Below are 16,900 nucleotides of genomic sequence, written 5' to 3'. Positions count from 1 at the left end.
TGTTGAAAATCTTTGCCAGGTCTTCTGTGGGCCCTGGGCCATAACAGCTGCACCTCTATGCTTAGTTGTGAGATTTTTGGGTAGTGGGGTTGATAAATACACATATATCCTGACCAGGTGTAACAACTTCCTGTCCAGGGAGGCTGGACCAGTTAGCAATTTCACGAGTCATGTGTGACTGCCCTTATTGCCCCACATTCTTACCGATATTTAACATGATTTGACATTACACTTTTATTTCCATTAGGATGGAGAGAATTATTTGTAAGTTAGATCATTTTTATATGCTTATTTTTCTCTTGAGTGTCCCCATCTATAATATGCCTATTTGTATATTTTCTTAATTTTTCTATTGGATTTTCTGGCTGATTTGTAGGAATTCTTTGTATTAACCACTTACTAGTTTTAGTTACTGAGCAAGTCCTCTCGACCTGACACCTTTGAGTTTATCGTGCCTTTCACTAAATAGGAGCTACAGTTCTAATATAGTCAAATCTAATTATATTTTTTATTCTGGTTTGTGCTTCGGGGTCTTGATTAGTGAATCTTTCCCCACACAATATCACAAAGTTATTTTACCACATTTTTCTTTACTTTTTGTTCAGTTTTATGTTTACATTAAAGGTTGCAATTAATTTAAAATTTATATTTGTACATGGCTTGAGATTGAAATCTATTGAAAGCTTCTACCAACTAGTAACATTGTTTCTCTCTAAAATATTTTCTTTTAGAATTTTTTCTAGGGAATTACCTGACGGTCCAGTGTTTAAGACTCCATGCTCTCACTGCCAAGGGCCCAGGTTCAATCCCTGGTCAAGGAACTAAAATCCCACAAGCTGCGCAGCACGGCCAAAGAGAAAAGAAAAAAATTTTTTTTCTAAAGAGTTAATTTTGCATGTGTGGAAATTTAATCCTATTATTATTGCTTTACTTTACTAAAAATGAACATGCTTTACTTCCCTGCTGAAAACTCTTCAATTGCTAACAGTATTAGTTACGATTAAAATCCATACCATCTATATTGAACTTCATGGTCCGCATGATATAACTTGTGAGTCACTCTCTGGTCTTGTCTTCTACCATGTTTCTTATTGACATGATATTCAAGTCTGATATCTGGTAAATATTTAATAAACACCTCATTTAAAGATAAATAAAGGTGATGCTAAGCTTTTCCTGCAGATTCAATCATTTTTGATCTCATGGACGTGTCAGTTGAAAATAAAAAGTGTGTCCTGATGTCCATGTACTAGTGTTGGACTTATTTTGGTTTAGCTCAAAATGTACATCTGGTCTGACACTTTAGTCTTGGTGCCTCCAGTGCACAATCATGTTAAGGAACAGAGATCCCAGGAAAGTGTACCTCTTGCATAATAAGGATCGTGATCATCTAGGTCAGACACCATCTCTCCAGGACAGGCATACTTTCACACTTTTAATCTAACCTTGTCCTGTCTGTTCCAAGTGACCTAGTGACTTAAGCTTTTGTATACATCAACTAACATTGCTTGATGGCATCTGCCTCTGCAATCACCCCACCACCTCTCCTTGCTCCCCTCCCCAAGGTTTTCATGATGATAATGTGACTTTGGGTACCACTGCCTACATGGAGAGAAAATTTCTGATAAGAGAATATTAATATACTGTCTACCTGATGGTTTGCTTTTTTGATGTAAATTATGAAATTGGTATTATGGTCGCTACCCTGCTCTCTTTAGTTCCATTCACATTCAACTGTGAAAATTTGATAAATTCTGGGTATAATGAAAAAAATAAATGTCCTGACCAATAAACCAGTGTGCTTGGTGAGGAGTGCCCTCCATACCACCCACAGGAGCCTTCCTTGAAGAAACACATTTTTTTCTCCTTGATATTTCTGCTTTATCTTTTCTCTTGGTCACTTGCTGGAATGATCCTTCCTTGCAGTCCTGATATCCTCCTCTGTCTGAACTTATGTTTCCTGGGCTTAAACCCAATGGTTTTCCTTCAAGATCAGAAACATTTGAATGAACATTCAAAGCACGTATTATTTTTGTTATAGTTTAAATTTTATATGATGCATTGTCTTGGTTACTTCAGGATGTAATTGTTTGAGTAGTTCAAAAGGGGTTTCTGTTGGTGACACACATTAACATGTCATAGGAATGACTAAAATGTCTACATTATGAATAGGAGGAAATTCAAATAGATGAAAATGGATAACATAATGTTTACATCTCGAGAGAAAGTTATAGTAAGTATGCATATCAAAAAAATAATATCTTTGAAAATATTCAAGTCAAGGCTCACCAGATACATAAAACTTTCCAATTTTTGTAGGTGATAGAGTTGAACATACCTAGATTTGCAAGTTTAGAAACCAAGGTTTGTGATGTCAATTTTTAACAATTATCATCTTTTCACTGTATGAGTGTGTGAATTTCACCCAAATAGGTCTAGAGTCTCTGTTTTCTTGGGATGGGAAGAACATCAAGAATGTCACAAGAGAAAGAGAAGAGAAACATTGGGAAACATCCAGCTCTTACTCTATGGAACACAGAGGAAGAGTCCAGAGAGAATTCCCTGGTTCTTCCTTCCCAGGCAACACGAAGCTCAGCTCAGCAATAGAGTCTTATAGGCCCTTCATCAAATGAGCACCATCCCAACTTCACTAAGTTCTTTTCACTTTAGTTTTAGTTAGCCAGTTTTCATTTTTCCTTCCTAACAGCATTTTACAGAACACTTGATTTGTCACTGCCTCCTTGATCTTGATTCTGGAGACTTTGGAATAGAAAGAGAGCTAGAGAATGGAAATATATTCATAAGATTACTGAATAAGATGAAAGGTTAAGACTATCTTTTTATTAATATATTCTTATTCATCAGAATGCATTCATATAATATTCTTTCTATTGAAGAACATACTCAAGGATACATATATATATATGCAAAAGAATATGTTCTTTAAGAATATATTCCTAATGTATACATTATTTGTGAATAGACTTATAATAAGCATTCAGCAGTGAGAAGAATATATTCATAGGAAAACTCTATTAAGAAGAAATGATCTATTTCACCAGCACATTCATATGGACAGACTTTTCTTATGTCCCATCAGCTTGCCTCTCTCTTTTTTAGCTTCCAGCTACAATCACAGCGAGCTGGTGCAAATAAACTAGACATTCTTTAACATGTTCATATGAAGAAAATATGAAAATGAGTGAAAAGAAACACATTCTGCAAATGAGTCATTCAACAGATTGACCATTCAATGGACTGGCTTTGCCTTTTAGCCCAGGTATGAGCATGTGAGACCTGCTTCTGCAGGACGTGCCATGGCAGGGACAGATAACCCCAGAGCAGAAACTGGGGACAGTTGGCCAGATGGGGAAATGGCAAAGTCTCAGTGGTCTGAACTCAGCAAGAGGGAAAGGCAAGCTGAGTCAGTAGGGAACTGTGGTTGGCACCATCCAGAAATATTCCCAAACCCAAGAACAAGCAACAAAATATGGTGAAGCCCTGGATGCTGGAAGCTACCAGGGCACCCAGTGACTAGGATATGTCCCAGGGGACATCCCAGGACATAGTGACACTGGAGGCCCCTCCTCATGTCCACAACCCTGGTAACATATGGAAGATTCATATTCCTGCTTTAAATACACACATGAGTGTGGGGGGAAGGGAAACTGCCTTGAGTCTGAACATTACCTCACTGCCTAGAGCACTTTGTAATCAGAGCAGACCAGAGATGGATTGGATTGTCCATTTAGTTACTAACTTTGATTGGACTGTCCAAAGTTACTAACTTTGGGTTTTCTGCTTACCTAATGCATGGAGGCTAAGATGACAAATCAATATTTGACAAATAAAGCAATATGAGTTCTTTTAGTGACCCCACTACACAAGCTCATCTGTATACCTTTCTGATGCCACTAAGATGCCACATATTCCTCTAAACATGAGAAAAGATTCTTAAAGTAGAGCCTGAATTACTGTTTTCCATGGAGGTTCATTGTTTAACTTTATAATTGCCCTGTTTCCTTCCAAGTCCAGGCTAAATCAATTTGAGATGATTTAATTATATTAAATGGTTTCCATTCATATTATCTGCTGAGCTGGAAGTAAATAAGTCTTTTCTATCCCACAGGTAGTCATAAAAAAGCAGAAACATTTTTTAAAAATTATTGACCTTGATATTTTCTTTTTTGTTTGTTTGCTTTGCCAGGATGCTTCCTGGAATTTGAAAAGAAAGTTTTCAAGAAGTGTCATTTATCTTTATGGTAATATAATTAAACTGTGAAGATGTTTTGAAAAAACATATAAAAACATGCAAAAATAATTAAGTAGATATCATGTACTCCCATGCTACACTTTCCTACAACTATCAACATGTCAGCTCTTTGAGGAAATGTGCACATTATCACGCAATTGTTAAGCAATTTGTGGTTCAACCTAAGATCAATGCTTTATTGAAAAATATAATTGTACATCAACATTATCATTTTCACTACAAATTGGTTCCATGCTTGTAAAGTATGGTTGATATATGACAGTAATAAAAGTGATCAGTAATATATGGTGACAAGACTGATTCTGTGTGTATCTGTCCCTTGTCAAATCAACCAATAGTAACTCTTTACTACTTTTTTGCACCCCCTATTCTTTTTTGTTCAAGTGTATAACCAACCACATCCTACTTAAATCTGAATTCCTAAATATATTCACTTTAACTTACACTGAGTTAGATTTGTTTGAAATTTATTCTTATGTATGTTCACGTTTTATAATTGCCATGTTATTTTTAACAAATATAAATCATCAGACTTGTTATGCAGCATGAAATAGTCTACATAAAAAAATATCTTAACCCCAGGAATATTTACTTTTACATCACCCATAGAAATGGTTACTAAGTTTCTGATCAAAAATCTAAAACTATCATCTTCCTCATTATTCCATAATTTAGAATATGCATCAATATTTATACCAGCTGCGTAAAGCAATGTATAGTCACACGCACTTAACATCTGTTTAAAACAAGCCATTTCAATTGAAAATAAAAATTCATCTAGGTATATGGGTGGCACTAATAAAAGAACAAAATTTATTTTCCTTGCCTTGAATTTCTAAAAAAATATATTAAAAGCTTAAAGCATATCCTGAAGTTTAATTGGAACTTCTTTAGATGAAACAACTGTGCTACAAACAGAAAGTGTATACTGCTGTTCAGATCTCAAAAGGCATCTGTGTGTAGATTTTCTCTTGGCCATTTCAATATTTATACACCACATATGCTGCATTGATGTGAAAGGAATGCTCCTTATCTTCTTGCCTGAAACACTTAAACACATCTGTTGGGTTCTTCACAAGTATATTTTTACTCATTGATTGATGAATATAGCCATTTTCATTTACCTGTAACTGTCAAGACTCACAACCAGTGTTTATATCAAGAGAATGCACCAACTTAGAAAGTAATTCTATCTAAAAAGAAGTACTTTATCTCTGTATTTATGAAATTCCCTTTGTTACAGGTTTTTTTTTTTTTTTTTATGGTTGTGTTGGGTCTTCGTTTCTGTGCGAGGGCTTTCTCTAGTTGCTGCAAGCGGGGGCCACCCTTCATCGCGGTGCGCGGGCCTCTCACTATCGCGGCCTCTTTTGTTGCGGACCACAGGCTCCAGATGCGCAGGCTCAGTAATTGTGGCTCACGGGCCCAGTTGCTCCGCGGCATGTGGGATCTTCCCAGACCAGGGCTCGAACCCGCGTCCCCTGCATTGGCAGGCAGATTCTCAACCACTGTGCCACCAGGGAAGCCCCAGGATTTTTTTTAAAAGGTAAAATTATTTTTCTCATAGGAATACAAAGTGAACACGTGGTAGAGATTTATTTAGCTCATTAATTAATAAGGGAGCCAGCAAAATGTAATAAGCAATTTGAAAAAGAATCCAAAGAGCGGACAATATAAAGAATATTAAGAATGCTAAAAGGAATTTGCTTAATAGATGTAAAACTGGCTGAGGAAAATCAATTGCATTTCCACTGGACAATTCATTTGTGTGTCTATGAACAAGAATCATTTGCATTGCTATAAGTTATCTACAGCCCACAGAATGCATAATAGCTCAAAAGAATGAAAGAAGGCAGAAACTCCAATGGAGGTGCCGTCAGGACAGCCAATTCAAAGCCATTTACAATTTTCCTGACACCTTGCTCTTGTAACTATTAATCATCATGTTAGCGTAAACAAATTACATTGTTTGGCTGCTTAAAGAGCTGATTCAATTCCTAAGAAAAATATCACTCAAATAAATATGTCTTTTAAACAGCCCTGTCAGAAATTCAAATATAAATTTCTTTTAAAGAAATGCACATTCACTCATACAGCTCAATAGCAAAAATTCTCAAACAGTCTTATTAAAAAATGGGCAGATGACCTGAATAGAAAATTTTCCAAAGGAGACATATAAATGGTCAATGGGTACATGAAAAGAGCTCAATATGATGGGACATCAGGGAAATGCAAATCAAAACCACAGTGAGATGTAACCTCACACCTGTTAGAATGGCTGTTATCAAAAAGACGAGATAATAAGTATTGGTGAGGATGTGGAGAAAAGAGAACCCTTGTGCACTGTTGGTGGGAATGTCAATAGGTACCAGCAACTATGGAAAATAGTTTGGAGGTTTCTCAAAGATTAAAAATAGAACTACCATTTGATCTAGCAATTCTACTTCTGGGTACTTGTTCAAAAAGAAAAAAAATGAAAACACTAACTCAAAAAGATATTGGCACCCCTGTGTTAATTGCAGTTTTATTCACAATAGCCAAGTAACCTAAGTGTTCATCAATGGATGAATGGACAAAGGAAATATCTTATAAATCTATTAAATGGAACATTATTCAGCCTTAAAAAAAAGTGAAATCTTGCTATGTGTGACAGCATGAATAGACCTTGAATGCATTATGCTAAGTGAAGTAAGTCTGCATTATGCTAAGTGAAGTAAGAAAAAGTCAAATGCTCTCACTTATATTTGGAATCTAAAAAAAAAAAAGAGAGAGAGAGAAAGAGCTCAAAGATAGAGGACAGATTTGGCAGTTGCCACAGGTATTCTGATTTCAGCAGCTTTTTGTCCATCAATGCCACAAAGGAACTTTCCTCCGTGTAGCATCCAACACTGGAGGGAAAGTGCACAGGTTGGAAATATATTGGGGTTACATTAGAGTAACAAGGAGGGGTAGAAGAAAAAACTCTCAGGTACTTATTTTCTAAAGTCCGTTTGTTATCAAGATCATAGACATTGGAGATCATCTAAATTACATCATGTCATCATCAGTGATTTGGCAGACTAACTTCCAACAGACCTGGTCCGGATATCTTGGGAAATCTGTCTCATCAGATGGCATCTGCTTCAATTCTGAGAAATCTTTATTTTCAGGTCACCAGGTGATGTACAGTCAGAGATTGGTGCTTTCTTTAGTTGTGTCATGTGAATCCAAGAGTTTGTTCCCTGGAGTTTGGCAGCAAAAGGGTTGGTTAGCAGTACCTGATAGGGGCCTTTCCAGCAAGAGGTTGAAGAGAGTCCTTCTGGAGGTCTCTTTTTCAACGGACAAAATCACCAGGTACAAGGTATGATGCTTAAGTACTTCATCTTCCGAAAGCACACTGTGAAAAGATTGTTCTACCAAAGCATGGTTATTTTTAGTAGAAGCAATTAGGCCTTTACAATACTGGAGTATCTCTTCTTTTATCGACTATGGGTCAAAAGAAGCAGGAGCCAAGTGCATCAAGTGCCCTGTGACTATGTCAAAGGGTAAGAGTTTATGAGTTCCAAAATGGGTAGATCAGGTAGATCTGAGATTTAGAAGGCCCAACAACATTGCTTTTGGCCAAGGTATTTGGAAGGCCTTCACAATTTTGCCAGTTGAGTCTTAATAATGCCACTAGTGTGTTCAACTAAACCAGAGGATTGAGGATGGTAAGCACAGGGAAAGTGTTGTAAAACGAGCCAAACAGCACAGACTTGTTGAAGCAACTGGCCAGTGAAATGAGTTCCTTGACTACTATGACGTTTGAGAGGAGTTTCCCAGGCAGGGATAATCTTTTCCAAAAGGACTTTGGCCACAGAAGATGCAGTGGCCTGTCTGCAACGGAAGGTTGCAATTTAGTGTGAAAACTTACAGACATGGATATGTATATCCATGAGAGAGAAGAAATTGTATGAAATCCATTTGCCAGATTCCTAGTGGTCTAACGGTCCATTAGGCAGTTTAAAATATCTGGGAGCAGTATGAACAGGTTTCCCTGGTTTGAATTTCAGACAAATGGGACAACTGAGATAGGCACTGGTTAATGTTTCCCCACCAATATTGATTCATGAATGCTATCATTTTGTCAGTAGACCAATGGTTTAATGTATGTACAGTGGTGAGGAATGGGAATATTAAATTCTCTGATAGGACTAGCTTGTTATTTGGTCAGAACCAGAGCTTTCTTTTTTTATCAAACAGTTGTTGAATTTCCAATATTGCTTTTCCTTTTCTGAGGCCAACTAGGCTTCTATAGCCAGTTTTTTTAAGTTATCATTTGGGGAAATATCCCTTTGGACCATGACAGAGCTTTGGCTGCTGTCAGTTCCTTTAAGGGCAGAAATCCTTGCAGAAATGTCAGCAAGGTGATTTTCCTTAGCTTCCAGAGAGTCAAGTTTAGAATGCTCCAGAATCTTAATAGTAGCTAAAATGGCAGGTAAAAATATTACATCCAATAATTCCTGAACATAAGGACCATTTTAAATTTAATTTCCACTATAAATAAGGAAGCCACGTTGCTTCCACAACATTCCAAAATCATGAGCTATTCCAAAAGCATATATACTAAACTATCAGTATAAATATTGGCAGTTTTGCCCTTGGCTAAAGTGCAGGCCCATAGAAGTGTATAATTCAGCCTGTTGGACTGAAGGCGTTGTAGGTAAATATGCTGCCTCAACAACCTTAAAAGAAGTTGCAGTAGCATACCCAGCTCATTTGCCATTGTCACATTTTAAATAAGAACCATCAGTGAACTATGAGAAGTCAGCATTACTGAAAAGAATTTCCTGCAGATCCTGATGAGTCAGGTGGTGATCCACCAGGATTATGCAGTGGTGCAGGATGCAGGGGAGATTAGTAGTGTTATGGTTATTACAACATAAAAGAGTTAATGAGGAACAGTTAACAAGAGGAATTCATAGGAGGTGAGGTACCTGACTGAGAAATGTTGAGTGTGCTAAGAATTCAGGAAGGCTTCTGCCTGAGGTACAAACGTGGTTGAAAGGGATCCCACAATGATTTTCTCAGTGGCCTTGACCAAAAGGGCAGCGACAGTAATGACTCTAAGGCAAGGGGTATCCCCATGTACAAGTCCAGTTGCTGGCTATAATATCCTGGGGGTTGATGGCGGCCCGCATGTTTTTGGGTGAGTATCCCAAGGACATTTCCTTCTTTTTCATACACACAAAGGAAAAGGAAATGTGATAATTGGAATGCCCAAGGGCACGTGGGTTCATCAAACTCTCCTTTGAGGCCTTAAAGTCAATGTCATCTGATTTTTCCAGATAAAATTGGGCCAGGGTTGTTATTCTTTAGCAAAATATACAGAGATTTGGCCATAAGAGAGAATTTGGAATCCAATTTCAGCAAGCATCACCTAACCTGAGAAAACCGCATGTTTGGGTTTTAGGAAACTTAGGACACAGTGAAGCCTATCTGGATCTAGGTGTAGCCCTTGTTCTGATATCAGATGCCCTAAATATCAAAACTGGATTTGGGCAAACTGTAATTTTTCCTTGGTGACGTTATGTCCCTTTAAGGCTAAACATTTTTAGCAAGTGGATACTGTCTTCCTGTGAGGAGACTTGAGAAGGAGAGCAAAGAAGCAAATCATCCTATGTTGCAACAAAGTAGAATCTCTAGGGAACTTTGTATCATCCAGATCAGCCTTCAGGGCTTGTGAGAAATAAGGACTCTCAGTAAAACCCTGAGGCATTAATGTCCAGGAAAATTGTTTTTCTTCCCGGAGTGAAGGCAGAAAGGTATTGGCTAGCTTCATCAACTGGAATACTAAAGAATAAAATGCCTAAATCAGTTACAGTAAAGAACTGGCTTCCAGTGGGAATAGATGTTAGTAGCAGATGAAAGTTAGGAGCAGCAGGGTGTCATGGGACAACAATGTTGTTTATTGTGCAGAGGTCCTGGACAAACCTCTACCCTTGGCACTTAGGTTTTCTCACCAGTAAAATGGGAGTGTCACAGGGACTAGTACAAAGTAAAATGAGACCTTAAGCCTTGTAATCTTCTATTATTAGCTTCCTCCCTTGAAGGACTTCTTTACTTAAGAGTATTGATTAATTCTAGGAAGAAATTTTTAAGGGGTCTATTTAAATTTGGATGGGAGGTGCACTGGGGAATTTGCCAACCTCAATTGGAGATTTTCATTCTAAGGAAAATGGTAGCTGATTCAATAGGGACAAATGATCAGTGTTTCCAGAATCAGCTCTAGTACCATCAGAGACAGAAAAAATAAAAGATGTCAAAGGATCATTTAAGTCACCTGGTTGGTTACTTAGATGACTACTATCAATTTCTAGAATTATTTACCCCCTTTGGGAGAAAGAAATTTTGGCATGATACTTCTCTAAGAAGTGTCAGCCTAATAAATAAGTACAGGCAGAGGAACAAAGGAGAAAAGGGCATGTATCTCTCAAAGGGCCTAAACAAAAGGCAATAGGTTCAGAGACAGGAACCTCTTGAGGTTCATTAGAGATCCCCACCATTTGAACTGTTTTAGTACTCTGAGTCAGGGGCTGTTTTAGGGTACAGGGGTTGAGCCCCGAGACTGTGGCTCCAATGTCAATTAGAACTGGAAGAGATTCATCCGAATCTGGAGAAATATTTCTCCAAACTGATTAAGAGGAAGGATTGGAAGAGACTCTATAGTTCCTTGGAGCCCCTCCATTGAGAACTGGGAGTACATTGGAAAGGCTCGTTAGAGAGCCGAAGGCACATAAAGCACTTGAATTTGTGACAATCTCTTTACCAATGTCCTTTGCAACAATAACAGAAACTGGGAGGGTTTTGATTTGTTTAGGAGCCTTCATTTGCTAGAATTGAAGATTAAGAATCTTAAGAGTGTTTTTTTTGTTGTTGTGTTTGTTTTTAGGTGACTCATCTAGACTGTGAAAACTGATTTGCCAGATTAACTAAATCTTCAGTGGATATGGTTTCCCATTCCATCATGGTCCTTTTTACAAGAAGGGGGAGGTCCAAGTTCAGCTCATTAATAAACATAGAGTTAAAAGCTACCTGGCTGGAATCAATGTCTGAAGGAAGACCAGAATTTTCCTTAAAAACAATCTGAAGTCAATTATAATGGTCATGAACAGGTTCATCAGATTTTTGTGTGCGAGCCTGAATTTTGTTCTAGCTATCAGGCTTTGGAAAAACCCTGGGAATTTCCTGATGAAACTGCCTGGCACTGCCCAAGCCTGATCATGTAACCAGGCTGGTCTCCCGATTGTAAATAATTCTAGAGACCTTTCAGAATGTTCCCAGTGATCAGTTTCACTGAATACTGGGCCTGACCTTCACTGACAAGCATATGAACCAGCTGATATAAGTCAGAGAAACCAGGTCAATAAGTGTGAATGACTATATTAAATTCCTCAGCAAGTCTGCGAGGATCTTTGGTTACTTTGGGAAAATCTTTGACTCTGGCTCACAGTTCAGCTTTTTACTCCAGGAAATATAAGAAACGAAGGGTTTAGCCTCTGGGTCCTCAGAAGGCTTTATGTTAAAGGGAGAGGTTCTGATAAGTTCAGAGGAAAAGGGAGTGGGGAGAGTTTCAGAGAAAAAGGGAAGTTTGATAAAAGAATTAGTATGAGGGAACTGAGTGTGTAGATGAGGTGGCAGCAGCATAGAAGGATTAAAGTAAGTTTAGGGATTTCAAAAGTCCCTCATAATGGCCACTGATATTCTAAATTGCCTTTGGTCAGGTCAGTCCATTTAGTAAGAAATGAACATGAAGAAGGACAATGGTTTTCAAACACAGAAACTGGTCATGGTCCCTGAAGGGGGGCGGGCACCCTCAAAATATTTATATAACTAGAATCCAGCTTCTCAGAAGTCTTTCTCTACAGTAAGAGAATAATTTTTAAATAGCCTAAACAGCTCAAATAGGCCAAATAGCCTTGAGGCCTAAAACCAGTTAGTTTTCAGGGAACAGTCTGATCCCAGAGGAGCCAGGCTGAAACTGCTCAGCACGGTTCTAATAAAACAGCCCTTATTCCAAAGGGAATTTGGCCTAAGGCTGAAAGGGCACAGTTCAATGAAATAGCCCCTGTTCCCAAAGGAATGGGTTGAAGACAAGCCAGCTCCCAGAGGAAAAGCCCCTGTTCCAAAAGGAATGCGCCAAAGGCTAGCAAGGTCCAATTGGAACAATCTGATTTCAAAGTCAGGTCAAAGTGTCAAATGAATACTCACATATAGAACAAAGCCTTAACCAGAGAGGAAAAAACTTTAAAATACATCCCGAATAAAACCTGAAAAGCTTCAAGATGCAATGAGGGCCAAAGCTTGGATCCGGGAGAAAGATTTACCTTCAAACCCCAGGGTTGGCAAGAAAAACAGTGAGCAACAAAGGGCTCAATGTGGGTACTGCACCTGTTTGCTCACCAGCCTTGGAGAGTTTGGGGGTCTTCTCTGTATTCCTGTATGGGCCACAAAAATGTTGACCTACAGATGTCCAGTTATTTTTCCAGAAAAAAATTAGGTTTACTCGGGATCAACAAAGAATTGCAATTTAGGATTAGTAACCATGGCAAGCCATGTGAAAGTCTCCCAGCAAAAATGAAGAGGAGAACTCTTTTATAGAGGGGAAAAGGAAGTTGGGAGGGCCGTAGTAAACAGAGTGCATTGGAGGAATTGAGAGTTGAATGTATGGTTGCTTTTCATTGGCTGAGTTATGACAGTCTCTCATTGGCTGAGCTCTTGCAGGGCAAAAAGAGGAAGTATTTCTTCTTCCTCTTGGGCTCTGCTATCCTTGTAGGGTGTGAGAGCTCCCCTTTCTGGTCTCCGACTCTATTTTAATTGAGGTTTCTGTTTATTAACTTTTTACAACATTTTACCTGGAAATTTTGATTTTTCCCACTCTCAAGAGTCTCCATTCTTCTGTCTGACTTTGAGTCTGTGCCAAATGCAAGTGATGGCGGCTGACCTCCTTGCTCTAGCAAGCACTGAATAAATAGCCTTTGGTTGTTCTCATTGGGATGATGGATCTTAGAGGAGTTTAGGACCTGTTTGTGTGTCTGTTTCTCTTTACCAGATGGCTTGCTCCTTTGCTGTCTGGGGACATGTCTAATTTACCTTGGCATTGTTAATGCTCAGCACATGCCAAAGCAGTGAGAAATAAATTTTGCTGAGCAATTGAATACACACATTACTGAGAATCCAGAACTCTGCATTCTTAAGTCTTTCGATTCCTAAGAGTAAAGAAACAATTGCCGTTGGCCTGTTTTACCTAACTGAGGTAAAGCAGGTAAAAAGAAGAAGGAAGTAGAGAAGTAAAACATTTGTTCTGGGGATGGATTTGAAGCCAAATCCAGCCTCTGTACCCCGACACTGAATTAATTCTCGGGGACAGAGTTTTGGGTGAAGTAAAAAAGAATAGCTTTATTGCTTTGCCAGGCAAAGGGGGCCGCAGCAGGTTACTGCCCCCAAAACTGTGTGTCCCAACCTGCAGGGGGTAGTGAGGAGTTTTATGGTAATGGCTCAAAGAGGGTGTGATCAGCTTGTGGATATTCCTCTGACTGGTTGGTGGTGAGGTAAATGGGAGTCAGCGTTATCAACCTGGTTCCAACCTGTCTGGGGTCTACATGCTTGTGGGCAGCAAACTGTTAACTTCTCCCACCTGGTGTGGGTTTCAGTATCTGCAAAACAGCCCAAAGATACTGTTATGTATATCCCTAGGGGGAACCAGGACCCTGCCCTAAGACTGCACTATTGTTTCTCTTGACTGTTCCTCCCTGGTCTCTGCATCCCCCACTACCCCCGCACCTTCCCTAATTAGTAATTGTTTGAATCTGCTCCTTGGAACTCAGGGAAGGTCATGGAGGCTGAATGAAGCCTATTTCCTGTAATCAAGAAATGGGGGACATAGAAAGGCTTTTGTGCCCAGGAGCCCTACAGGGTCCTGCTCAGTATCAGAATGGATAGGAGGGGGCGATTAATGCAACTGTGAATTTTGCTAGTTGGACTATGGATGTAGCAGGTCCAGGTTTTATAAACCCGTTTGGGGTTCTCTGTGAAGCAGGCAATAGAGATTTGTATACAGGCCTTGGAACAGGCTGGCACACTTGGGAGCCTCAAGCTTAAGCTTCCTTAGCCTCCAGGTGAACCTGTCTCTGCACCTGTTGATGGCAAAGGTGAGTTGTAAAACTGTAGCATGTCCCTCACAGCCGACAGCTTCAGTGTTAGGAGCTGTTAAAACTTTTCACTTGAGTTAAACTTAGTTTAACTCAACTGAGGCATATTAAAACTGTTAAGACTTTATTTCAGCAAAAATCAATTTGAATCCAGCAGCATCCAGTCTAGCAGATAGAAAGGAGCTCCTAGGAGCTGTACAAAGTGAAAGACTTTTCTAGGCAGAAGGAAGTGGAAACAAGGAAGTTATAATAGGCAAAAAAAAAAAAAAAAAAATCAGGTTTGTTATAGTAAAGTGTAAGGGGATGGCAGAGGGTTATCAGGCAGATTACTCCTAGTGCTGACTAGGCAGTTCCTGACTGACTGGTTTAAGATTCCATTTCTGGGAGAGTTGAAACTGTAATTAAGTTAAGTCTTGGTTTGGTGAGATGGGGCTTAGCACAAACGACTCCATTTTGAGTCTGTTGTGTTTTTTTTTTTTTTTTTTTAATTTATTTATTTATTTTTATTTTTTTATGGCTGTGTTGGGTCTTCGTTTCTGTGCGAGGGCTTTCTCTAGTTGCGGCAAGTGGGGGCCACTCTTCATCGCGGTGCGCGGGCATCTCACTGTCACGGCCTCTCTTGTCGCGGAGCGCAGGCTCCAGACGCTCAGGCTCAGTAATTGTGGCTCACAGGCCTAGTTGCTCCGCAGCATATGGGATCTTCCCAGACCAGGGCTCGAACCCGTGTCCCCTGCATTGGCAGGCAGATTCTCAACCACTGCGCCACCAGGGAAGCCCGAGTCTGTTGTGTTTTTAACAGAACACTGAGCAGCAATCCGGGATCCTGCTTGAAAAAATCTCTTAGGGGACAAGAGGTGCAGCCATACCATGAGCAGATGGCATTAAACAATTTGTTGAGCTCACTGGATTCCATTTCCAATGCTATATTTAAAGTCCCAGAGCTCTTTTTATTTTTCATTTTTATTTTTTATAATCTGGAAGGCTCATTATACTTTACAAAATGTCTTGCCAGGCAACATTCAGAACTGTCCTTGTGTTATCTCAAATACAGACTATTCTCCTGTGGTCTGGAGAGGAATATTAGAATAGAAAAAGGCATTAGGGAAATTAAATTAAGCTCCTGTAAATCTCAATTCCTAACTTATAATTTTTCTAGCCACTCTTTTCATTGCTTCTTCACTGTTTATAATGACAATTCCAGAGCTCAGCTGCAAGGTTGTCACTGCTTTGGGAGAGTTTTGATTTTTTTTCTTTGCATCAACTGGGTTGTTTAATTACATAGGTAAAGCTCACAAACACAATTCTTATGATAAAGACATGCACATGAAGCAAGGACATATAAGAAAGATTTTTGGGCTTCCCTGGATGCACGGTGGTTGAGAATCTGCCTGCTAATGCAGGGGACACGGGTTCGAGCCCTGGTCTGGGAAGATCCCACATGCCGCGGAGCAGCTGGGCCCGTGAGCCACAGCTACTGAGCCTGCGCGTCTGGAGCCTGTGCTCCGCAACAAGGGAGGCCGCGATAATGAGAGGCCCGCGCACTGCGATGAAGAGTGGCCCCCGCTTGCCACAACTAGAGAAAGCCCTCGCACAGAAACGAAGACCCAACACAGCCATAAATAAATAAATAAATACTTAAAAAAAAATTAAAAGAAAGAGAGATTTTTAAATAACTTGTTTTGCTTAGGGTTTACCTCTATCCATAATTGCTCAAGGAATAGTTATGAAAAATACAGTCTAGGGAGCTTGTAGAAATTAAGTTTACCTGTTTCTGCACTTAACTTCTTAGCTGCAAAGTCTGAGATAAGGTTTCCTTTATTTCATATTTTTTGCATTAGGCTTTTCACATGAAATTTTTTCACAATGACATGTAAAAAAAAAATAAATTAGAACTGCTATGCTTATAATGAAGAGAAATCCCCCAAGCTCATAAATTTCTACTCTCAGTTCTTCCAGCCAGATGTACCCATTATGGTAAAAATTTGTGCTTCATTGGAAAATTAGGTGTTGTTTAGAGTACATTCTTCCAGGTTATGCGACTAATTCTGTGCTTGCTCTGATCCTTTTATAGCCTCTCAACTACTTAACATTTGGGAAAGTTTTTAATAGCAATGTTAAATTATTTTCGTCTATAGACATGCAAATAAACTTTTTAAGGTGGGCATTCAATTGACCGACCCACTGTGGTGAAGGGGAACAAAATATACCACCCAAAACATACCTCTTTGGCATAAGGTTTATCTTGAGCTCATGTTTGTTTGTTTTTTTTAAACTGCAGACACCGGAAAAGCTCTGAAAACTGGTAAAAGTTACCCTTTTGTAAGAGACATTTACATTTACAAGGGAAATCTCCATTTGTAAGGGAAGAGGAGGATGACTAAATCTCTAGAAACTCTTATCACTGAAGAAGGCTAGGACTTAAATCTGCATAACAGGACTTCGCTGGTGGCGCAGTGGTTAA

Source organism: Balaenoptera physalus (genome assembly GCF_965194825.1).
Source record: "Balaenoptera physalus genome assembly, chromosome: 7".
Taxonomy (NCBI): Eukaryota; Metazoa; Chordata; class Mammalia; order Artiodactyla; family Balaenopteridae; genus Balaenoptera; species Balaenoptera physalus.
Note: the sequence above shows the minus strand (reverse complement) of the source record.